Here is a 26,440-nt window from a genome sequence, read left to right as displayed (position 1 = left end):
TATATATATATATATATACAATTTTTTTTTTTATCTATATACATATAACACACTTTAAAAAATATATATATATCATATCTTAAATTTTGGCACATATTTTTCTAGACAGACTTATTGGTACACAAAAATTAAGTCTGACAAAAAAAAAAATGTATTTCAGGAAAAATTGGGGAATTGGGTTATTTAAGTGAAAGAAAGAGATTGAGAGAAATAAAGCTGTTTATTATGCAAATGTGGGAAACCGGGAAATTTAGAACAAATATTTCAAATGTTTTATCTTGCTTTTTAATAATAAAATAAACATCCACCTTTGGACAGAAGCATTTAAGAAAAAAAAAATGTCCAAGCATATCATTAGAATCTAAAAAGTTGTATCCCTTCTTTTAAACTTTGCTTTGTCTGTACTTTCTTCTGTAGACAACAGGGTAAAAAAAATAAAATAATCTATAATGCTAAATGAGCCTCAATGTAATATGGGAAAGAATAATTAGAATTGTCCCAAAACGTGATCCTGAAATTGCTGCATATGACTTTATTTTCTTACAATAAGTTGAAAATGAGACTCTAGCTCTATATTAGAGGTCTTGTTAGGTCACCAAGTTCAGTTCCCAGTCTATGCTTGCCTGGGTTTAACAGGTGGGGGTGGGGGGCAAATACGTTGAATAATGAATGGCATAGGCTGAAAAAACTGCAGCACAAATTTGGGGAAATGACGAGGATGGATGACGGGGTGTTAACCTACCGGCTGGTAGGGCCCCGCTAATATAAATATTTGAAAAGCCTAGTGTTGGCCTTATAATCAGCTGTAGTTTGGGATGAAAATTCTTGGTACTTTCACTCTACAATAGAGATTATGTTACATGTAAAAATTTATAACCACTGTCTAATCATTGATAAATTCTTTGTTTTCCATTGTCTCAATTCTTCTACTGATGAAATATCTCATCCTTTCATGTGAACGGCTGTGAGCTTTTTCTTTAGGTGAGTACTTTGGACATTTTATTTACTTTTAGATTTTTGATTAAAATAGTCACATGCATGCCCTTTCAAATTATTCTATAATTACTACTTTTTCACTATTCAATTTTGTGAATTGATTTTGCATCAATTTATTTGTTTGTATTTACAGGCATACCCCACTTTTAAGTACACAATGGGGTTTATTTACAAAAGCTGGAAAGTGCAACATCAGGCTCACTTCTGCATAGAAACCAATGAGCTTCTAACCTCAACTTGTTCAATTAAGCTTTGGTAATAAAACCTGGAAGCTGATTGGTTTCTATGCAGAAGTGAGCCTGATTTTGCACTTTCCAGCTTTAGTAAATAAACCCCATTGTGTACTTAAAAGTGGGGTATGCCTGTATTAAATTTATGGTAAATTTATCAAATCTAAGCTGGGTGGAGTGCATCCCTTTAAACACTATCTTTTTAGAGGGTGCAATCGGATACCACTTGCACTATATGTTGTAGGGATCATGGGGATTTGATAAATCTTCTATAGAGGTGTCCTAAGCTACATTTATTTTGAAAGAAGGTTATAGATACTCTTAACCCGGTCTTCAAGGTTCATATTCCAGAGGACCATAAACATTGCATGTTAAGCATCCTAGATGACCTCCCAGTGGAGGACACTCCTAGACAGGCTATTGCCAGGGTTCTTGTTCAGGCCTGAAAATTAATTCTTAGTCACTGGAAGTCCACAAGCCCTCCCACAGTGCAAGAATACAGTACTCAAATGGGTGATACTATGCGACTTGAGAAGCTCATTTATCAACACAAAGTTGACAAATTATGGTCCTCCTGGCTAGATGTTCTGGGTTTAGCCCCTGTGGATCTTATTTTGGACCGTATACTTTAACAGTTAAAAGGTTACCAAACTATGTATTTTGGAGTTCCCATAGTAGTGGTTTTAGAGCAATATCTTATTGTGTTTATTAAGAAATTATTTGAATATATAGGTAAAATAAAGATCAATGCATGTAGTGTGGTGAACATCGACATAAATCCATGTATTTTACTATTTGTAGTCCTTAACTATTTAATTTGCTCTGGACTTTGTATGTCTGATTTCTTTCCTTTTGTTTAGAAAAAAAAAACACTATCTTTTAAAACTTGTTATTTTTATTTATTTCATTATTATTATTATTAGTATTTTAATAATAATTTAAGGCAAAAATATGTTTTACAGATTTACATTTTTATTTAGTAAATTTAAAAGCACTAGATTTTGCTAAAGATTCTTTATTACAATGTTTACATGACTTTTTTAAAACTACTTTTTATACAGAATAGAAGTTTTTAGTAGAAAACGTTTTAGAGGATTGTTTGCCTTGTTAACGCCATAGTTCTTTATTTCTGCTTCCTGCAATCAGCCATGTTTATGTTTTCATTTTCTTATATATAATAATGGGGGTTATTTGCTAAAGGCAAATCCACTTTGCACTACAAGTGCATTTGAAAGTGTACTAAAAGCGCAATTGCTGTAGATCGCTGTAGATCTGAGGGGAAGCTCTGAAATGATGGGAAGCTCTGCAGATTTTATAATTCATGCAAGCATCGATCATGCAAGCAAAAAAGTGGATTTACCTTTAGTAAATAACCCCCAATGCGTCTTTATGCCTTTTTTGATAGGTCTTAGGCTCCATGCACACTAGCGTTTTTTTAGGCTCCAAGAAACTATTAGCATTTTTCTTCTGCTCCTAGAAGCTAAATAGTGTTATCCTATGTGTCCATGCACATTAGTTTAGGCTATTAGCTTTTGTGAGCTTCAACATCTAGGAGCAGAAACAAATTGCTTTTGTAGAGTTTCTTGGAGTGTTTTTTGAGCAGAAATGCTCCTAAACACTGCTACACGCTCCTAAACACTCCTCAACACTACTAATAGCATTTTTTTTAGCCTTTTTCCTTTGACTGCAATAACGCTAATGCTCCTATACTCTCTTATATACTCCTAAAATGCACCTAAAATGAAGCTAAAATGCTACTACAAAAAGCTATTACCAGCGTTTTTTATCCAGCATTTTTACCTGCTTTTTTTTTAGCACAACGCTAGTGTGCATGGAGCCTAAGCCCTTGTACACACGATCGGACATTCCGACAACAAGATTTTGTCTGAAACTGATGTTGCATACACACGGTCAGACAAAGTTGTCAGAAAATCCGATCGTTCGTAACGTGACGTTATTTAGTTATGGCGGGACTACGTTCAGCCTAGTAGCCAATAGCTTTGGTCTTGTAATTTGATCTGAGCATGCGTGGCACTTTGTCTGATCGGAATTCTCTACAAACGATTGGGCAAAGTCCGATCAGATCACGTTGTCGGAAATTTTTTATATCCAGCTCTCAAAGTTTGTTGGTTGGACATTCCGACGGAAAAATTCAGATGAAGCCCACACACGGTCGGATTATCCGACAACGCGGTCTGATTGGACATTTTCCGTCGGAATGTCCGACCGTGTGTACAAGGGCTAAGGCTTACTATTCTATATTTGAATAAGTGATCCAGAAGTGCATATATATATATATATATATATATATATATATATATATATATATATATTATTAAGCTTATATTGATATAATATTATATGGAATTAAATAAGATATCATCATTTCAACAATAATTATCACCATAATCAAAGTCAAAATAAATAGGACACTTTTTTTTCAATTTAAAAATGAATGCCTTTTATACTTAAAATAAAAAAAAAAATATTTTAAAACATTTGGATAGCTTTTTTATTTTCATAATTAAATGGGTGAAAAGGATTTATGTATTTTATTGCAGTTGTTTTTTGCTAATATCACAAAACGGCAAGAAGAAAATATATTTAAAAATATGAGCTGTTGATTTGACAAAAAACTAAAGTAAGCACTATCTATGCTGGGCAGGAAAACAATACATAACTGGTGGGTTAAAAGATGCATCGTTATTGAAATAATTGAAATAATGAAAAAAAAATTAAAATAGAAAGATTATTTAAGGACTTCCCCATATTGCTGTTTGGTTCATGCACAGAAAAGCTATTGTATCAATTCTAAATTACTAACTGTACATGCTTCAGGTTGTTTCTTATGCTTATTTTATACAGATTTTGTAATGTATGCCTTTGCAAGAAGCTAGCTAGCGCATGAGCTCTAAGCTCATGGTTATTAATTTTTTTTATTTTTCACACCTCAACCAACCTAAAAACTCAAATTCAATGTTGCTAATAAGAAAAAGCCCTTAAAGGGGTTGTAAAGGTAAATGTTTTTTCACCTTAATGCATTCTATGCATTAAGGTGAAAAAACATCTGACAGTGCCTGCGCCCCCAGCCCCCCCCCCCCCCGTTTTACTTACCTCACCCCTCAAAAATCCCGCGCCTGCCCCCGCCTTCCTTCTTCACCACTCAGCCTGGCCGCTGATTGGCTGGAGTGGATGGATGGAAAGCAGCGCAGCCATTGGCTCGCTCTGCTGTCAATCACATCCACTGATGCGGAGCGCTGGGGGGCGGGCCCGTGTGATACAGCGAGCTGCTATAGCCGTCGGCTGTATCACGGGAGCGCGCCCGCAGATGCTTCTCACCATGCGAGGGAACTCGCATGAACGTGAGAAGTACCTGCGGGAAGAAGCAGAGACAGCCGCCGAGGGACCCCAGAAGAGCAGGTTCGGGGCCACTCTGTGCAAAACGAGCTGCACAGTGGAGGTAAGTATAACATGTTTGTTATTTAAAAAAAAAATTTTTTAACTTTACAATCCCTGTAAGTTCTAGTAAGCACACCTTCCAGAGTTATGAACAGAAGTGCATGTAAAAAGCACCATGCATGTGTTTTATGTGCATTTAACACATAGGCCTTCAGAGGAAGCTCCCTCCTGACAAAAAAGGCATAAAGAACATACGTATAAAAACTCATAAAAAAAAATTAAGAAAAGGAATGCTATTTATTGCCATTTATAGTAAAACACACACAAAAATATATATATATATATATATATATATATATATATATATACATGTATATATATAAATATATATATATTTTTAAAGTGTGTTATATGTATATAGATTTAAAAAAAAAATTGTGACTCGGTGATCGCAGCGCACAGCACACGCCGCGCGCACCCTGCAGGGGGCACACGTTGAGCGTGCAAAGGGGAGGACCTCCTATGATGGCTTCCCGCAAATTCAGGTCCGCGATGTGGCCGTCATTCAGCTATAGTACGGACCTCGAGTGGTTAAGGGCTTGTTAAGGCTGGGTTCACACATTTGAGTTGTGGCCCTACTGGCACTCCAATTAATATAGGCAACAAACCTGTGTTGCAGTGCAAAGCATGGTAATGCACTACCATGCACTATATTGAGCAAAAGAGTCAGGTCCATTTTATGTGGTGCTGGGGTGTATTTTCAAAACATTCAAAATGAAGGGTCTGCATTAACCACTTCAGCTCCGGAAGGTTTTACTCCCTTCATGGCTAGGCTATTTTTTGCGATGCAGTACTGCATTACTGTCTGACAATTGGGCGGTCGTGCGATGCTGTACACAACGGTTTTTATTTTTTGCGCTATAAACAAAAAAGTGCAACAATTTTGAAAATAAAAAACTATATATTTGTTTACTTTCTGCTTTAAAACATATCCAATAACAAAATGTAAAAAAAACTAATTTCTTCATCAATTTAGGCAAATATGTATTTTGCTATATATTTTTGGTAAAAGAATTTTTTCCAATAATCGTGTATTGATTGGTTTGCGCAAAAGTTATAGAGTCTACAATTTATGGGATATCTTTATGGAATATTTTTTTCTTTTACTAGTAATGGTGGCAATCAGCGACTTATAGCGGGACTGCAACATTGTGGCGGACAAATTGGACACTAAGTGGACACTTTTGGCGACCAGTGACACTAATACAGTGACCATTGCTAAAAAAATGCACTGTCACTTGTCACTGTACTAATGACATTGTCAGGGAAGGGGTTAACATCAGGGGCGATCAAAGGGTTAAATGTGTCCCTAGGGAGCGCTTTCTAACTGTGTGGGGGATGTGCCTTAACTGTGGGGAGACAGAGATGCGTGTTCCTGCTTGGCAGAAACACAGGATCTCTGTCTTCCCTACTAACAGAACAGCAATCTGCCTTTTTTACAATTTTTTTCTGCCTCTGTCAGGAACGATCGGCAGGTCCCTGCGGATATCGGGTCTACCTGACCCGCTGATTGGTTGCTGGCGGCGCGCCTGTGCTCCACAGACCTGGAAGTGTAGAATCACGTCCCCTCCCACCGCCCTGTAAAAGCAATCAAGTGGCTAAACAGCTGCTATGATTGCTTTTACATTGCAGGGTATCGCCTGCTTAAAAAAAAAGAAAAGCTATCTGGATGATGCCCGCACTCATCATTCAGATAACACCACTTAAAGTCCAGGACGTCATATGACGTCTACCTAAGGAAAGTGGTTAAAGTGTTGCTGTACCTTTGATAGAGATGCACATATTCTGTATGGCCTTCTAACTCCCAGTCCTCCTTCCCAGTTTTTTTAATACCTGTTCCTTATACAGCAATATATGGACTGTGCAGGTCATCGGGTCTGCACAACCGTTTGTCAAATTCCTGCCAGAGTATTACTTGCCCATAAGAATCAATAGACCTGGGGTCGGCAACTGCAGTTCTTAACCTGTTGTGTAACCACATGTCTCCTGAGATATTACAAGACTGGCAGTTACAATCAGTGGCGACCGGTGATAAAAAAAAATTGGGGGGGCGCAAGCAAACCCCTCCAGGTTCTTACCTGCAAACAGAGCCTCCATCCTGGGCTGTCACGGCTCCCCTGATACCCGGCGGCTTCCGTCCTTCAACGTCCTGATTGGCCATGATGAGAAACTGGAAGTAAAGCTTTTGCGAATTTTAATTAGCTAAGATCAAAAGTGGGCAGGATCAGGGCGCAGTGCTCTGTGCACCGAGCACAACGTTAAACAAGCCAATTAGAGCCTCAGGCACTAATCACGTGCTTGTTAAACAATGATGGACCTAATAGACTTCTATTAGTCCGGCGCCCCCCACAGTGCACTGCACACACATAGAACAATTTATTTTTAAATAAATCATAATATGACTAACATTTTTTAACTTTAAGATGTTTGAAAATATTAGCCATATTACCATACATTTAAAAAAAATCCTTCTTGTCTGACCAGGCTCCGCTTATGCTTACACTTTGCCAGTATCACTTTCATGATGCAGCACAGTGGAGATTGGGCACTCACTGGATTTCACATCCAGAGATTAATAAAATCCCGCCCCTGCTAGCAGAGTATTGGGAGTTTAATACAGGGTCGTCTACTTCAGCAATACTATGGGATGCTTTTAAGGCATATACGAGAGAACAATATATATCTGCTATTTAAGCGGTCAATAAGTCTCAACGAGTAAAGAATGACGCTTTGAAGCTTAAAGGGGAGGAAAAAACAGCCCAATATGCTGTGGATCCTTCAGAATCTAATTTTAATGCTTTACGCTGTAGCAAACAGGCCCTACATTTGCATATGGCTGAGGCCACGAGGATGGACTTATACAAAAAAAAAAAATGATTTTTTTTTAGCAGGGAGATCGTAATGGTAGTTTTTTGGCCATGATGGCTAAACATGAACAATCTAGTATTCCGATATCAGAAATACGCACCTCCTCTGGAGATATGGTCTGTACACAGCCTAAAATTCTGGAAACTTTCATATCTCAGTTGCTTTCTGATTTCCAGCCGACTGAATAGGCGGCTTGGCTGGATTCAGTCGTGCTGGCCTGGTTAACAGATAGCGAGAGGGAGATGCTAGTACGTCCTATAACATCGGAGGAGGTCCTTTCGGTCATCGGTTCCTTTCCATTGGGGAAGTCACCAGGGCCGGATGGCCTTCCTATTGAGTTCTATAAGGCTCATGGAGAGCTCTTAGCTCCTCTATTGGCATCTCTTTACTCTGATTGTCTGAAGGAGGGAGCTTTGCCAGACTCAATGAGTCATGCTCATATAGTTTTAATCTACAAGCATCCAAAACATCCATCCTCTTGTGCCTCATATAGGCCTATTGCTCTTTTTAATGTAGACTTCAAGATTTTGATCACGCTCATCTCCCAACAACTACAAACTTTGATGTTTAATATTATCGACTCAGATCAGATGGGGTTCATGTCTGGTAGGGCTACTGATGTGAATTTGAGATTATATACTAATATTTATGCTTCAAGTCTTAATATAGGATCTAGAGTCATTGCTTCCTTGGATATTAAAAAGACTTTTGATACCTTGGAGTGGCCCTTCTTGTGGGAAGTACTCCGCAGAATAGGCTTTCCAATGGTGTTTATAAAATGGTTGCAGGTCTTATATAGGAATCCCACAGCTGCAGTGAAAATGGGGGGAGGGTTGTCATCTCCATTTTCATTATTTAGGGGGACTCGGCAGGACTGCCCCCTCTCTCCAACCCTTTTTGCGATTGCTATGGAGCCAGGAACAGAGGCTTTACGCACTTCCCCCAATATTAAGGGATTGCGGATTGGAGAGGGTAGCCTTGTATGTAGACGACTTTTTATTATTTTTGAACAATGCTGGACCCTTGCTCCAAGGGGCCTTGGAGATACTGGATTTATTTTCAACGGTTACAGGTTTAAAGGTAAATCGGACTAAGTCCTTGTTGTTTACAATAGACATGGTAGGCCCGTAGCATGGCTTTGAATGATATTCCACTGCAGTGGGTAGAGAATTTCAAGTATTTAGGAGTTGTAATTTTGCGCCAATCTTCTGAATTTATTTCTTTGAATTTGACTCTGATTCTAGGAGGCTTTGGGTCAAAATTGAAAGCATGGAAGTCTCTACCATTGTCCTTATTGGGACGTAGTAATCTTTTAAAAATTAAAATTATACCAAAATGTATATATTTATTTAGACATTCTACGCAGTGGCTCCCTGTATCCTTTTTCACAAGATTAAATAAGCTTTTTTCATCTTTTTTATGGGGATCGAAGAAGCCCAGGTATAAATCCCTGATCCACCCTTGTGAACGGGGGAGGCTTAGCTTTTCCAGATTTCTATTAATACTTTTTGGCTACTCAGCTGGTTTCGGCCGTATGGTGGCTAAGCCCAGATTTATATAACTCCTCTACTCGGCTGGAAGCAGCAGTGGTAGGTTCCATAGAAGCCCTTAAGGTACTTTTATTTAGGGGCTGTAGGGCACCCTACCAGGTGACTACTCTCATGCTTAATACTATTTGAGCCTGGGAGGCTGGTCTTAGATGCGAGTGTTATCCAAAGGGTGCAATTTTCCAAATGCCCCTCTATGGTTTAATCCTACTCTTCCTCAAAGTACGAGAGCCTATTGCATGGACTAAATATAATATTACGCTATTTTCTCAATCTACTTTGTCTACACTTAATTCAACTTTGAATTGACCTAGTTCCCATCTATTTAGCTATTTCCAGCTTCTCCACACTTTTCATGCAGTTTCCCCAGGATAGTTTAATGATGATACAATCCACTCTGGAATCAGTACTTAGGTCTGAGTGCTTGGATAAGCCTACCCCAAGACTGTACTCTCATCTTACTTTAAATATTTTTTTTGCCACTAGAGGGTCTTCGAGCTAGGTGAATGCGAGATATACTAGATTTGGATATGGAGGCTTGGAGTGGTGTGTGGAATTTCCTTCTGCGATCTTTGGTATTCTTGAGAGACCTCATGATCCGACATGGTACATAGAGCATATATTACGCCTTAAAGCCTTCAAAATATAAATCCTGGGCCCTCACCTAAGTGTTGGAGGTTATTTTTTGGGTGGAAGTGGTGGATTTATTGAATTCTATCACCTCTGCTCCTTTACTGGTTTCAATGTCTGTTTTCCTGCTGGGTTTGGTAGAAGCTATTATCCCTACAGTGACTGAGCGAATATTTGTTAATACAACATTATTCTATGTAAGAAAAGCCATTGCTTTGCATTGGAAGAAACCTTGTTCTCCTATGCTTTTATATCGGAAACAATTGATAAATAATAATCCCCCGCTGTGTAGAGATACTTATATGAATAGGGGTTGCCCTAGTAAGTACGATAAAGTCTGGGCAAAGTGGCTGGATAAATCATACACGGCATCTAATACAGACGGGGGTAATTAATCATAATCTGGGTGTTTCTTTATAGGGGATGCTTGGGGCTACTATTGATAGATGGGACTAATGTTTGCTTTCTCCTTCTTTTTTTTTTCTTACTATATGGGGTGAGGTCTGATATTTGAATGGATACATGGCATGGCCTAGATCTAACTCCAGATAAAATATCCTCTCTGTTAATTATTATATTCTTACCATTTTCTATTTTGAATTTGAATTTTTGATGGATAGTTGCTGTGCAATGTGATTGGATCTTGACATTTCACTAATATACGTTAGGTTCAATGTGTATGATGTTTTGTCTGTTTGTCTAAGAAATTGAATAAAAGATTTAAGAACAAAAAAAAAAAAATCCTTCTATAAAACACTTTCCTATTGTTCAAATTTTTTTGGGGGGGCACCCCTTATAGACCGGCCACTACTGGTTACAAGCATGACTTTCAGAGGCATGACAGTTAGTCACTGAGGCATGTGGGACTTGTAGTTTTGTAACAGCTGGAGGGGCCCGCTAAGGCAAGAATTTGGACAAGCATTGCCAACATGCACAGCCATAGGTGTTTATTTGCTAAAAACAAATAGACTGTTCATTTTGCAGGAGTAATTGCACTTTGCACAGGAAGTTGCACTTTGCATGGGAATGTTCCCTAGAGTTTAATGAATTAGGTAAAGCTATACCAACTTCCATCAGCCAATCATGTTCAAGCAAAAATGTGTATCCTTTGAAATTTCCCTAAGCTCTAGAGATGATTCCCATGCCAACTGAGACTTCCCTTGCCAAGTAACCAACCTATGTGCTTTTAGTAAATTAACCCCAATGCCCCATTGGATGGAGGAAGAAGTAAATGTAGGGGGGCTGAGATCCCTACAGAAAGAAAACTTTAAATCAATTTAGTAAATTTGCAAAGGAAAAGCCTCATACACACGATCAGACTTTGTACAAACTTTCCTGTGGATTTTTGTACAAAGGGCATCGGCCGAGAACTTGTATTGCATACACAGGGCAGGACTTTTTCAGCCAACTTTCACCAAATCATGTGCTTTTTCTGCTCTGTACTGCCACCTTTGGTCAACTTCTGTATTGTTGTCTGATCTTTTGCATTGGTTCTGAGCATGCGTGTTTGTACTTTGTACAAAAGTCCTATGGTTTTCTGTACACACGGTCAGACTTTGCTCCATCTGACTTTTGTTGCCAGAAAGTTTTCCGTTCGCACAGCCAACAAAAGTCAGATGAAAACCGAAAAAGTTTGTGCGACGGAGCGTACACACGGTCGGATGTTGCTCCAAAACAGCTAATTTGCATGTTTGTTGTCAAAAAGTCTGATCGTGTGTATGGGCCTTAAGAATGTTTAGCAATCCTCCAAAACATTCATAACTTGGCACACTGACAATGCTAAAAATATTAGACATAAAAGCGTGGTAGTGCTGCAATAATAAATAAAAATTATGCAAAACAAGAGCTGACTGTGCAATATATGTGAACAATAAAAAGTACAAATAATACAAAAAGAAAAATTCCTCCAATGTGCATGAGAGTAGTCACCTGCAAGGGGTCAAACACACCTTGCACTTTGTGAAAACACTCCTTCCAAGGGATCCTCAGTGATCTTTGATGGCTCAAGGAATAGAAAACAATCTATGACAATCTAAGCTGCAGCGTTCCTACAAATAGAGCTTTCTTTCGGTGGCATTTGATCACCTCTATGGTTTTTATTTTTTGCTAAACAAATAAAAAAATACAGAACATTTTGAAAAAAAATATGTTTTTTTCAGTTTCAAAACTTTGTAAATAAGTACGTTTTCTCCTTTACTGATGGGGCTACACTGATGGGCACTGATAAGGCGGCACTGATGGTCACCAATGAGGTGGCACCAATGAAGTGGCACTGATAAGGTGGCATTGATGGACACTGATATGTGGCACTGATAGGCGGCACTGATGGGCACTGATAGGCAGCACTGATAGGTGCAACTGATGGGCGACATGGATGGACACTGATAGGTGGCACAAATTGACACTAATAGCTGGCATGGATTGGCATGGATTGGCGGTACAGATGGGCATGGATAGGTGGCACAGATGGGCTTGGATAGGCACCATGGATGGGCACTGATAGGTGGCATGGATGGGCACTGATAGGCGGCACAGATGGGCACTGATAGGCGGCATTGTATTGTATTATACTGTACTAATAGATGCCAATCAGTGATGCCCATTGTGGGCACTAATTGGCATCCATTGTGGGCACTGATTGGCATCCATTGTGGGCACTGACTGGAATCCCTGTTGATCTAGGGTGGCATACCTTGTGCTGGGCATCCCTGGTGGTCTGGTGGTGTCCCTGGTGGTCCAGTGTGGGCATCCTCGAGGGGGCTGCACTGATAATCAATCAGCACAGACCCCCCCTGTCAGAGGAGCAGCCGATCGGCTCTCCTCTACTCGCGTCTGACAGACGCGAGTGAGGAAAAGCCGATCACTGGCTCTTCCTATTTACACTGTGATCAGCCGTGATTGGACACGGCTGATCACGTGGTAAAGAGTCTCCATCAGAGACTCTTTACCGAGATCATAGTTGCGGGGTGTCAGACTGACACCCCGCAATAACGATCGCCGCAATGCGTGCCCCCAGGGGCGCGCAGCGGCTCAAAATCCTGATCACGTCATATGACGTCCGGTCAGGATTTTGAAACCACTTTGCCGCAGTGTTTCTGTTATAGGGCGGGCAGCAAGTGGTTAATTCCCTAAATACATACTACTTTTTCCCCCGAAAAGAAGCTTTTTACCGAAAATAAAATCTAGCGTGATTTTCTGGGATAGCTGCAATATAAGCCCTACTCCAAAAATAAGCCCTAGTTAAATTCCTTGTAAAATCATGTAATCTATTCTGTAAAAAAGATTATATGATGTGTCGTCTTGTGTAACATTATTGTGGAAAATACCTCATTTACAGAGCCGCTGGGTGCTCACGTGACCCGCCAGAGCTTTTCTTCCCCACTCTGAACACTGCAGAGAGAAGGGCCAAGATCCCTGCTGACATCAGCTGGGCGGAGAGGAGAAGAGCTAAAGGCTTTATTTACAGCATGACCCGCCTTTAGCTCTTCTCCTCTCCTCCCGCCTTACATCAGCGGGGATCTTGGCCCCTCCTCCTGCAGTATTCGGAGCGGAGAAGAAAAGCTCCGGCGGGTCACATGAGCGCCCAGTGGCACTGTAAATAAGGTATTTTCCACAATAATGTTACACAAGGAGACAAACTGCACATTTTTATAATCTTTTTTACAGAACGAATTACATAATTTTACAAGGACTTTAATGTTTATTTTTGTGATTATAGAATTTCATAATGCTGACTCCTGAGTTGACAGGGGAATAGGGGGAGAGAAGACGGGGGACACAGGAACTTTTTTGTACATACCATCCCCTGAAAATAAGCCCTAGCGTGTTTTTTTAGCCTAAATTAATAAAAGGCCCAGTCTTATTTTTGTGGAAGCACGGTATAGAACTGTAGGCAAATGTTTGTTTTCATTTGGGATAGAGCAAAGGAGGTTTATAACCCATGTCAGGTTTTTTTTTTCCATGTGTCCCATTGGGGAGATTTCCCTTCACTTCCTGTCCCAAGCAGGAAGTGAGAGAAAATTCCTGCAAATTAAGGGAATTCCTTGGGGACCCCCCAGGTCACCAGAACCAAAGATTTCCCCTCTATTACTTTTCTGGAGACACCCAAAAATTTGGGATTTTTTTTACTTTCAATGATAATGGAAAAGAGGGGGGCACAGATAGCAAAGAAAAAAAACTGACAGAGGTTCTAATCCCTCTCCTCTCTGTCAAAAATTAAAACAAAGTTTTTCCTTTAGTTACTTGTCTTCTGGCTGGTCTAGTGACATCACAGGTTCTTCCTCTTCTTGCCCGACATTGGTGGTGGTCTTTATTGCAGCATTGACCAGCCCTTATTTAATGACATTCCATTAAGTTCAGCAGTACTGTGATTCAAGTTTCATGATGGGCGCCACACCCGCCCCCCCCCCCCCCCCCCCTCCCCAAGGGTTGTGTCGGTGATGGCCTGGACTCCCAGGAAGGGGTCGAATAATGCTGTTCATCATTCAAACTGGAAGTGGGTGGTGAAGAGTGGTGAAGGACAAGGGTAGTGCTTTAATAAATGCCTAATATGCAGTAAAAAGCTTATTTTTTCTTTGCTCTGGTTTCTTAATTTTTTTTCTTTGCTCTGGTTTTTCATTTTTTTTCTTTGCTTTGTTTTTTCTTTTTCTTTTCTTTGCTGTGGTTTTTCATTTTTTTTTCTTTGGTCTGGTTTTTCATTGCTTTGGTTTTTATTTATTTTTAATTTTTATTTTTTTTCATTGCTCTGGTTTTTAATTTTTTATTTGCTCTGTTTTTTCTTTGCTCTGGTTTTTTGTTTTTTTCTTTGCTTTGGTTTTTCTTTTTTTTTTCTTTGCTCTTGTTTTTCATTTTTTTCTTGGCTTTGGTTTTTCATTTTTTCTTTGCTCTTGTTTTTCATTTTTTCTTTGCTCTTGTTTTTCATTTTTTCTTTGCTCTTGTTTTTCATTTTTTTCTTTGCTTTGGTTTTTTCTTTTTTTATTTGCTCTTGTTTTTCATTTTTTTTCTTTGCTTTAGTTTTTTATTTTTTTATTTGTTCTTGTTATTCATTTTTTTTCCTTGCATTGGTTTTTCATTTTTTTTATTTGCTCTGGTTTTTCATTTTTTTTCTTTGCTTTGTTTTTTCTTTTTCTTTTCTTTGCTGTGGTTTTTCATTTTTTTTTCTTTGGTCTGGTTTTTCATTGCTTTGGTTTTTATTTATTTTAAATTTTTATTTTTTTTCATTGCTCTGGTTTTTAATTTTTTATTTGCTCTGTTTTTTCTTTACTCTGGTTTTTTGTTTTTTTCTTTGCTTTGGTTTTTCTTTTTTTTTTTCTTTGCTCTTGTTTTTCATTTTTTTCTTGGCTTTGGTTTTTCATTTTTTCTTTGCTCTTGTTTTTCATTTTTTCTTTGCTCTTGTTTTTCATTTTTTCTTTGCTCTTGTTTTTCATTTTTTTCTTTGCTTTGGTTTTTTCTTTTTTTATTTGCTCTTGTTTTTCATTTTTTTTCTTTGCTTTAGTTTTTCATTTTTTTATTTGTTCTTGTTATTCATTTTTTTTCCTTGCATTGGTTTTTCATTTTTTTTTATTTGCTCTGGTTTTTCATTTTTTTTCTTTGCTTTGGTTTTTCATTTTTTGTTTGCTCTAGTTTTTCATTTTTTTCTTTGTTCTGGCCTTTTATTTATCCTTGCTTTAGTTTTTAAATGAGTATGTGGGTCTCTGCCACATTTCATTCCAGTAGATTAAAGCTTTATCCTGTCAGTATGTGAATTTATAGAGAAACTATTCACTGCGAAGAGAAAAGAGCGCATAGCTCTGAGCCTTTTATAAGTCCAGTTATACATTAGGGTGCTTTTGTAGTCTGACTGTCTCTAGGATTTTAAAGCATACCCACTGGGCGCTTCATGAACAATGGAAACATTTGCTTTGGTCAGCGTATCAGAGGGACTAGACTGCAATGTTTTTACAGGAGCTCTGAGCAGAGACACATTTGGGGCAGATAAAGCAAAGTAAGAGAGCAGCAAAAACATTACAAATAAGACAGCCCTGGGTCCGTACCATTTTACAAATTACAGAAATATTTTGCGGCAATTTTCTGATAAAAAAAAGGACTGTAAATTGTTAAATGCACAATTTGAAACAGAACTTAAAAAGTAAAGCCTGGTACACACGATCAGATTGTTGGCTAACACAGTGTCAGACTTTTGTTGGAAGGGCATGTGCCGTGAACTTATCTTGCATACTAACGGTACACAATTGTCGGCCAACAAACACGAACGTAGTGACGTACTACAAGGAATTTTAGCTCTTGAGCTCCACCCTTTGGGCACCTTCTGCTAATGTGTTTGGTGAGCATTGATTCTAAGCATGCTTGTTTGTACTTTCAACGTTTGTGTGACGGACTTGTGTACAGACGATAGGAAAATCTGACAAGAGAGCATTGTCCAACAAAAATTTACTAGCCTGCCATCCAACATTTGTTGATGGAAAGTTGGACAGCAATTGTCTGATGGAGCATACTAACGGTTGGATTTTAGGCCAACAGTCTGTCATCACACAATTTCCTGCCGAAAATCTGATTGTGTGTATGAGGCATGGTCGAATTTCGAAAGAATTTTCTGTTAAAAATCAGAAATTTTGTACGTTTTGTGATCCAGTGGTGCCACCATCAATTTTGAAATTTGGCCAACCAAGCCTTCAAGTTCACTTCCTGTTACTACAGAAAATAATTTTCATGGCTGGGAATCTTCTTTTCTTTACGGGAATTTTTTCTTGCACTTATGCGCATTTCTTTTTCGATTACATTTTTTGCATGATTCTCCCATGATCGATTAGAAAATCGTTTGATTTTCAAAAAATTTCCAACATGCCGATTACTCAAATTGGTCACATGAAAATCGGCTGCTGCTGCAGCCCCCTTATGGTGCGAAATTCAAAGGAAAATTCTTGGATAAGATTTTTGAAAGAAAATGTTTTCAAAATTTGACCCGTGTATGGCCTGCCTTACTCCAATTGTGTTGAGAAAAAAAAAAAAGCAATCCCCTTAGGTAATGAATATACAGCCGTAGCCAAACATTTTGAAAATGACACAAATATTCATTTTCACAAAGTCTGCTGCTTTAGTGTTTTTAGATCTTTTTGTTAGATGTTACTATGGGATACTGAAATATAATAACAGTGGCATCACTGGGTGACACCTGCCAGAGGGGTGACACCTGTGGGCCACGCGGTCCTCACCCCTACACTGATCTCTCGCATCTCGTTGGCTGTCTTACACAGTGGAGCTGACCGAAGCTGCCTCCCCCTCCTCTCTGTTTACATCTACAGGAGGGGGAGACGGCTTTGGTCTGCTCCACTGTGTGAGTGGGAGAAGGGAGTCCAAGGGACACATCGCTGTATCCTGTGCTGTTCTGAGGTCTGTAAAGTTTAATGTAATGCAAATGGACATGTTGTGCTGGGGGGGGGGGGCGCTATGGGAGGGGAGAGGGGGGTCTGCACTGAGGGGGGTCTGCACTGCTGCACTGATGAAGGGGGGTCTGCACTAATGGAGGGGGGTCTGCACAGAGGGGGGTCTGCACTGATGAAGGGGGGTCTGCACTAATGGAGGGGGGTCTGCACTGAGGGGGGTCTGCACTGATGGAGGGGGGTCTGCACTGATAGAAGGGGGTCTGCACTGAGGGGGGTCAACACTGATGGAGGGTAGGATCTGCACTGAGGGAGGTCAGCACTGATGGAGAGGGGTCTGCACTGAGGGGGGCTGCACTGATGGAGGGGGGTCTGCATTGATGAAGGGGGGCCTGCACTGATGGAGGGGGTGCTGCACTTAGGGGATTCTATACTGATGAAGGGGGGTCTGTACTTGGTGAGCGGGGTCTGTACTGAGGGAGGGTATCTATACTGCAGGCGTGGGGTCTATACTGAGGGAGAGGGATCTATACTGCGGGAGGGGGGTCTGTACTTAGTGGGGGGCTGTACTTAATGGAGGGGGGTCTGTAGTTAGTGGAAGGGGGGTTATGGGGGGGGTGCTTTTCTTCAGCAGGGATAGGGAAGCTGGTCAGAGTTGATGGGAAGATGGATGGAGCCAAACACAGGGCAATCTTAATAGAAAACCTAAGTCTGCAAAAGACTTGAGACTGGGGTGGAGGTTCACCTTCCAGCAGGACAACGACCCGAAACATCCAGCCAGAGCTACAATGGAATGGTTTAGATAAAAGCATATTCATGTGTTAGAATGACCCAGTCAAAGTCCAGACCTAAATCCAATTGAGAATCTGTGGCAAGACATGAAAATTGCTGTTCACAGACGCTCTCCATCCGATCTGACAGAGCTTGAGATATTTTGCAAAGAAGAATGGGCAAAAATGTCCCTCTCTAGATGTGCAAAGCTGGTAGAGACATCCCCAAAAAGACTCGGAGCTGTAATTGCAGCAAAAATTAATTATACAAAGTATTGGCTGAATACAAATGCACGCCACACTTTCCACATATTTATTTGTAGAAAATTTTGAAAGCCGTTTATCATTTTCCTTCCACTTCACAATTATGTGCCACTTTGTGTTGGTCTATCACATAAAATCCCAATAAAATACATTTACGTTTTTAGTTGTAACGTGAAAAAATTTGGAAATGTTCAAGGGGTGTGAATACTTTTTAAAGACACTGTAGTTATTACTTTTGCCTTATGGCAAGGTGCTCCATCATGCTGGAAAAGGCATTGTTTCTCACTAAATTGTTCTTGGATGGTTGGAGAAGTTGCTCTTGGAGGATGTTTTTGTACCATTCTTTATTCATGGCTGTAGGCAAAATTGTGAGTGAGCCCACACCCTTGGCAGAGACGCAAACCCCACACATGAATGGTCTCAGGATGCTTTACTGTTGGCATGACACAGGACTTGTTCTACGCATAAGGTTTTTTCAGGATGCCCCAAACAATCGGAAAGCAGATTCATCAGAGAAAATGACTTTACCCCAGTCCTCTGTAGTCCCATCCCTGTACCTATTTCAGAATATCAGTCTGTCCCTAATGTTTTTCCTGGAGAGAAGTGGCTTCTTTGCTGCCTTCTTGACACCAGGCCATCCTCCAAAAGTCTTCCCCTCACTGTGCGTGTAGATGTCCTTACACCTGCCTGCTGCCATTCCTGAGCAAGCTCTGCACCGGTGGTGCCCCGATACCGCAGCTGAATCAACTGTAGGAGACGGTCCTGGCTCTTGTTGCCCTTTCTTGTGTGCCCTGAAGCCTTCTTCACAAATACAGTGGAAATGTGTTTTATGGGATTAAGTTAATTTTCACGGCAAAGAGGGACTTTGCAATTAATTGCACTTCATCTGATCTCTCTTCATAACATTTTGGAGGATATGCAAATTGCCATCATAAAAACTGAGGCAGCAGACTTTGTGAAAATTAATATTTGTGGCATTCTCAAAACTTTTAGCCACGGCTGCTGTATAGATATAATTTTGTAATTTGTTTCTTGATAATGGTTTGACAAAGAGAGGGAATGCAATAAAGTATACAATTTAGCCCATTTGTCTTCTGATAGTTGCCTTCCCAAGACCTGCTCCTTAGCCCTTGGCGGTCCTGCTTCCAAGGGTTGTCTTTGAACATATATAACTCTTTATACAGTGTTTTGAAATATACCTTAAACCAAAACTTTGTGTAAGGGTGTATGGTTCTTATTGCTGTCTCTTTCTCTGCTGCGGACACTTACCATCTCTATGTCTCCTGGTGGTCACTATCACTAGGTCAGAAAATAATCCTAAATCCAAAATGTTACAATTGTCACTGGAAGAGAAATACAGGGGAAGCCCTCCAATGGGGATATCTGTTCCAGTGGCAACTGTCTTGAAGGACTTCCTTTCACTTTATTCTCACCAGTATAATTTTGTAATGAAGGCTTAGAAAACAGAAGAGGTAACTATACTGAGATATCCCATTATGATGGAATCAAGGGGATTGATTAACTAAAACTAGAGAGTGCAAAATCTGGTGCAGGTCTGCATAGAAATCAGCTTCCAGGTTTATTTTTTTGTCAAAGTTGAATTGAACAAGCTAAAGTTAGAAGCCGATTGGCTACCATGCACAGCGGCAACAGATTTTGCTTTTATTTTAGTAAATCAACCCCTATGGTGTCTGAAAAAATACCTATATTGACAATATTCCAGTTGCTTTCTGATGGATTATGTATGCATTTCTGTAGCTCAAGCCCTGAGAAAAAAAAAGGATGCATAATATAATTAATGATTGTTTACTATGAAGCTAAGGAAAAGGACTAAATATAATTGACCTAAAAGAAGTTAAAATTATACAATTCTACCACAATGCATCTGGGTGGCAGTGATGGGCCTAGGCTGCGTGTGACCATGAAGTATTGTGCCACCAATGGGACTGTCAACGTTTATTTTTATGCAATAGTAAAAAACGACGCTGCGCAAACACTATAATGTAATGTGTATCATAAAATCATATACCATTTCATACACTGTGATATATGCCATAGCATATAAACTGCATATCTATAGTGCAGTCCATCTACAAGTGCAAGTGAATATCTCTAAAAATATGTGACACATATTCCAGCGGCGGTGTGTCTGAATGATCACTTATTTCCAACTTCTCAAGTGAACAGATAAAAATTTGTGGTGTATTTTCACTCCTTGAACTCATACTCTCACATTAGTGAGTTATCAAATGCGCTTTTTGATTACAGAGAATCTCAGGGTGAGGTTCCATCAGTCCTAGCCTGGTCCTTGGTCTTTCGAATGCATTTGTGTGTGTTAGGATATTTCCTTGTTATGGTCCCTTTAAAGCTCCGTCCACCACGCAGCATTCATATATTAAAGTAAAGCAAATTAACCTCCCATGGAGTAGTAATTTAAAATCACATTATTTATTAAAAAATAGTAACTCTTACATTCAGCTTGGTATAGCAGATACAAGGTAGTATACAGATTTCTAACATCACTTCCAGTTTGGCAATGCCCTACACGTCAAGCTGCCACCTGCTCTTCACCTCAAGCCCACCCTTTCTGAAGCTGATTAGAGCTTCAGGCTCTAATTATGTGCTCCAAAAGAAAAAAAAATACATTGGAAACTATACGTCCGGTGCCCTGCGTGTAGATTAGGGGCCAGGCACATGGATTAGGGGGGCAGTTCCCCTGCACCCCTAATGGACGAACCACCACTGAGTAGGACTACAGAACACCATACCTTACAAATTTTGAACTTAAGGGAGAGATTAGTGGCACGCTATGCGCCCCACGGCAAAATGTAGGTGTGGCCAAACTCTTAACAATGGGAGGGCCTTAAGGAGTATGGTTAACCAAAACCCAGACAGGGGTAAGCTGGCTGGAGAGCAGGGGTTATCAGAGCAGAAGACACGGGTCAGCAAAGTGGAGGACAAGAATCATCATGGCAGAGAAGGGTCTGCAGGGTAGAGAAGAGGGGTCACAAAGGGCAGAGGATAGGGATCAGGACAGATAGGGGGTCAATAAGGCAGTGTAAAGGAGTCAGCAAGATGGAAGATAAGGTGTCAGTATGTCAGGGTACAGGGGTCAGCGGGATGGAGGACAGGGGGTCAATAGGGCAGGGTACAGGGATCAGCAGGATGGAAGACAGGGGGTCAGTAGGGCAGGGTACAGGGGTCAGCAGGATGAGGTCAGTAGGGCAGGGTACAGGGGTCAGCAGGATGGAAGACAGGGATCAATAGAGCAGGGTACAGGGGTCAGCAGGGGACAGTTGGGATGTATGCATCAGTGTCCCCCTCATCTGTCCCGCCATCAGTCTCACCCTCATCTGTCTACTGTCATCGGTGTCCTCCACCATCAGTGTCTTCCAACATCAGTGTCCCCCACCATCAGTGCCCCCACCATCAGTGTTCTGAACAATCATTGTCCCCCACCATCAGCGGCACCCCACCATCAATGGCCCCTCCATCAGCATCCCCCACCATCAGTGCCCCCACCATCAGTGCCCCCACCATCAGTGTCCCCTTACCTGTCCACCGTCATCAGTGTCCCCCTCATCACATACCACCAGCCATGCATCTAGCATGAAAAGGAGAAGGTGGGCTGTCAACTCACAATACCGCTCTGCATTACCTCCTTTCTTCTCTTCCGGTCATCAGAGCGGACGGGGGCCAATTGCCACCCAGTCTGGCCCTGCCATGACTCCTCCCCGCCTCCTCTGTCTGTCTGTGTGCAGGAAAGCATCACAGCTGAAGAGGAGGCGGGTTCAGCCGCAAGCCGCTGTGAATGTGAGGTAGCCGGCATCACTCACCGCTGGCTGTCTTTCACATTTACACAGCTATGATTGTGGCATGCAGGACACCAGACACCCCACACAAGCCACAGGGTGGATGTTACTGGTGCCGGTGGTAGTGTACGTTCGCAGGAAAGTGGGGGACACTGATGACAGGACTTGGCTCCACTCCGGGACAAAGCCCTCATTAACTGGGATGCCAGGACTTGCATCAAGTCACGGGACAATCCCGGCAAATCCGGGACAGTTGGGAGGTATGACCTGGAACACCCCCACTTCCACCTTTTGTTTATAAAATGGGAGAGGGGGTTCTGTAGTCCTAACACACTTACTAATAACATTGAGATGTCATACAGAGTACACAGGATATCACTGGATCATCAGGTTTCAATCAGATATAAAAAATATATATTTGATGGTATTTCAACAGGCCAAAGAGGGTAAATGAGAAAGATCCCCTTTAGACAAAAGAATATTTTTCGTTTAAAAGCAATGAGGACTATTGTGTAACAGTGACGTGCTGTGTACTTCTTTCTTACAGATGATCTTCTTTGTGCCTCTGTCAAGTGTCCCTCTTCTCGTAGCCTTCTCCTTTCCCAGCCCATAAGGTCAGCCTTTCTTTCCCAGGATCCTGCTCAGGGGCCGGCATGTACACGCCCCTCCATGGGAACTTCACTGGAACCTCAAGGGCGAGGCTTGTTTACATTTCCACCAGTCCTCGCCTTGATTGGTGCAAGAGGGAAGCTGAACAACGCAACCTTTTAAAGACTGATAAAGACACTGTATTTAATATCTGGCGAAGCAAAATGTATTGTCTGGCCTTCTTATCATACTCCGATCTATCAGAGGCTGAATCTCTATTTTAGATTTGCCCCATTCCAATGTTATCAAGATACAGAGGGACAATGATGAAAACTGGACTGGGCCAAACTGTGACTCTTGTTGACCTCCACTAAAGCGTGCCTACAAGTCTCCAACTCTTTGTTGCTGTATTGTACTTAAAGAGTTGGGATGGGGCATTGAACATTGTGTATTGATGTGGATATAGACCTACTGTGGATTCTCTAGTATGCATTTTTGACCGATGTAATGGTGTCACCATGCTGTAGCTACATTAATGCAGTACCAGGGCTTGTGGAAACAAATATACTTCCTTTCAGTCCACAAATAGACCATGGTAGTCTTAAAAGATAAAAACTTGGACCTCAAATATAGGCAAACCTAGGACTGGTTCTCCAGAAAACTTGGACGCACTATGGAGTTTTGTGCGCACCCGCCATTGTTCTGTCAAACACCAGATTGGAAGGATGAGGGGAATGTGCATTGATAGCTTCTGAACTTTCTTTCCAATCCTGTGGCTAACAAGGAATTCCAGACCCAGGGAAGCCTTTGAGGTCCACATCCCTGCCCTCTATAGCCTTTCTTTTATGTTTGGGAAGCCTGGGCAGAGAATGCTGCTGTCTGCTGTCTATAATTATGCCCTTTAGCCAGTAGGGAGTCAGATCAGCATACAAGTGGGATCTACAAGGGAGATCCATTCATAAAAAAATGTTTAGTATTTGAATAGGTTAAAAATTAAAGATGGACATCACTGCTTAGTATTTGTAGCTGAAATGTTTGCCACCAGCCCAAAGAATTTTCAGATAAACCATACCCAGTGATGGGTGGTAAGTAAAAATTAAACTTCACTTGCGCAAACCAAAACACACCAGTCCACCAGAATCACCGCACCCTGTTTTCAACTCAAGAATCCACCAGGATCATCCCACCATGCTCCCAACCCCTCCAGTCCACCAGGATGACCCCAACCTGCTCCCAACCTAACCCAAACCACCAGTCCACCAGGATCACCCCACCCTGCTCCCAATCCATCAACCCACCAGGACCACCCCATTCTGCTCCCAACCCAACTCACCAATCCACTATGACCACCCCATTCTGCCCCTACCCAACCCGCCAATCCACAAGGAGCACCCCACCCTATCCTCCATTAAGTTTACCCAGCAGTCAGGACAGACTATAAACATCTACCCTTGATACCACCCAGGGGAAGTACTGGATGACAACATAGTGGATCGAGTAAATTAGTGGACCTATATGTACAGTGGATGATTCCACATTACTTTTTCCACATCCATTGCCTTTAAGTACACAAAGAAATATTTTAGGTCTGTGCATGCAAACAGTTCCTGAAGGCTTAGCAAGTCGGAACCAGGAAAAAATGCGTATTGAAAGCAGGACCCAATGGAATGCTACTAGAGCATTCCATTGGGTCCTGCTTTCAATCCGCATGGCAGTCAAAGGGTGGGGGTTCCTCAAAATACATTCAGTGCATGTATTTAGTCATTTCAAAAACTCAGCTTTTTCAAACAAAGCCCTGCTTTTTATTTATTTATTTATTTAAACAGGGTTAAATTCTTCCTCAAAGGTTCTGATTCATCAAATAATACTGATTAAGACATCTTAAATTGCACTTAATGCATACTACAGCGGCCTCAGTCAAATTTTGTTTTCCGTAGTACCCACTATAGAATTATAAAAGACCTGGGACACCTGGAACAGTGGGCGTGGCCAAACTGCTCTTGCTGACATCATCGCCAACCCCCTCCTCCCTTCAGAAATGCTGGACCTGTCCCCAGGCAGCAGCCTGCAGCTCCCAGATGGGAACAAAGTTTTGTGTAACTATCTCAGTTACTTGGGGAGCCACAGCCCAGTCTGAAAAACGTGTCTGGGTTTCAGACAGACTGAAACTCGGACACATGATTCAAAACCCGGACTGTCCAGGTGAATCCTGGACAGGTGGCAACCCCTAGTTATAGCCGAAAGGGTTAGAGATCCTATCAGGCCTTTTTTTTTTCTCCTGCAGTAGAGATTTCCCTTGGCAGCCTGTTTTGGAGATGATGCAGCAGGAAGTGAAAGGAAATCTCCCCAAAGCGGAGGGAAGTCCCACCAGAGGTTCTGTATTCATTGGACAGTTTCCTCTCCCCAATTGCTCTCATGAAAATTTGGGATTTGGGATTTCAAGGTAAAAATGGTCACCAGGAGGGGTAAATCTCCCTAGTGGGGAGACAGACAGCAAAAAAAAAAAAAAACTTGGCAGTGGGTCTAACCCTTCAACCTATCCAGAACGTAAAAAAAAAAGAAAAAAATTAATATACATATTAATGGATACATAATTATAAAGTAGTGAATGTGACTTTCACCAAACATTTAGTGGAGGTGAATCAACCGCATCTAGTGGGCAAAATTCAGTATAGTTCTCTAAAATACCCCAATGAGAAGACTATACCACATTTTGGCCACTGGATGGGGCTGATGATACAAGAATCAATCTCTTCCAAACGTTACGGTTACATTTTGTTTAGCTTGCGTGAATGCTTCTGACATTCGTGCAACTAATGCTTTATGAATAGAGTCCTTAATATTTCAATATTTATTACAAAATAAAATATTATTTTTAGATTTTTTTTCCCTCTTTTTTTTAATGTTTACAGCTGGTAGCCTCAGACTGGACTATGGGAACAGGGTTATAAAACAGCATATCTGCAAATCACTGATGGCAATCAGCATAGTAATACTATCTCTTTTTTTTTTTTTTTTTTTTAAACGCTTGTTAGAATTGACTTTCTTGTACCGCGACCAGAGTTCTGATCACAGTAAGCTTCAATCGATGCCTTATGAAGGCCGTCTCAGAATGTGAAGTTTTGAGGGGTTGATGGGAAAATTTTATGGATGAGGCTTGTTAACTTGAACATACAACAAAAGATAACCTCTGTTTGTACATGTTTATTAATAAAGATCATTGTTTCTGAAAGTCTGGCCTACTGTTAATGTTTTTTATGTATTTAAAAATTTACAAAATGTTATGGGGTGGATTCACACCTACGCGAGCATGCAAAAACGCAGTAAACAATGCATCTAACCGCTCAATGCACCAAAATGCTTGGATGAAAATAAACTTGGATTATGGGGTGTATTTATAGGAAATTTGCAGAGCTATTGATCCCGACTAAACTCTATGTACATTCATTCAGTGCAAATTGGAGCCAAAATGATTGTTATTCGTTTATTTTCTCTCCTGGTCAAATGAAGGGAATCAGGATAAGTACCACATTATGACCACTAGATGGAGCTGATGATCATATAGGAAACTTATTTACAATGATCGTCAGCTCCCTCTAGTGGCCAGAATGCTGTTTTTTTTTTTCCTGAAACTCCATTCTGAATATGTAAAGGAATAACATTGGACCTGGAGAGAAGGCAACTTAACCACTTCAGCCCCGGACCAATTAACAGCCTAAGGACCAGAGGTCTTTTTACAATTTCGCACTGCACTGCTTTAACTGGTAATTGCGCGGTCATGCAATGTTGTACCCAAACGAAATTTGCGTCCTTTGCTTCCCACAAATAGAGCTTTCTTTTGATGCTATTTGATTGCCTCTGTGATTTTTATTTTTTGCCATATAAATGGAAAAAGAC

General features: G+C 40.7%; 1 long non-coding RNA gene across 1 annotated transcript; it reads left to right on the top strand.

Moving 5' to 3' along the window:
• Positions 1-43: 43 nt before the first annotated feature.
• LOC143981741 (uncharacterized) lies at positions 44-25,775 on the top strand. Its single transcript, XR_013274355.1, has 2 exons — positions 44-981; positions 22,503-25,775. It is a non-coding gene; the product is annotated as an uncharacterized LOC143981741 (long non-coding RNA).
• Positions 25,776-26,440: the final 665 nt, after the last annotated feature.

This window comes from Lithobates pipiens, unplaced genomic scaffold (genome assembly GCF_037356315.1).
Source record: "Lithobates pipiens isolate NorthernLeopardFrog02 unplaced genomic scaffold, aLitPip1_a1.2 Scaffold_16, whole genome shotgun sequence".
In the NCBI taxonomy this organism is placed as follows: Eukaryota; Metazoa; Chordata; class Amphibia; order Anura; family Ranidae; genus Lithobates; species Lithobates pipiens.
This window is presented reverse-complemented; position numbering and strand designations above follow the sequence as displayed.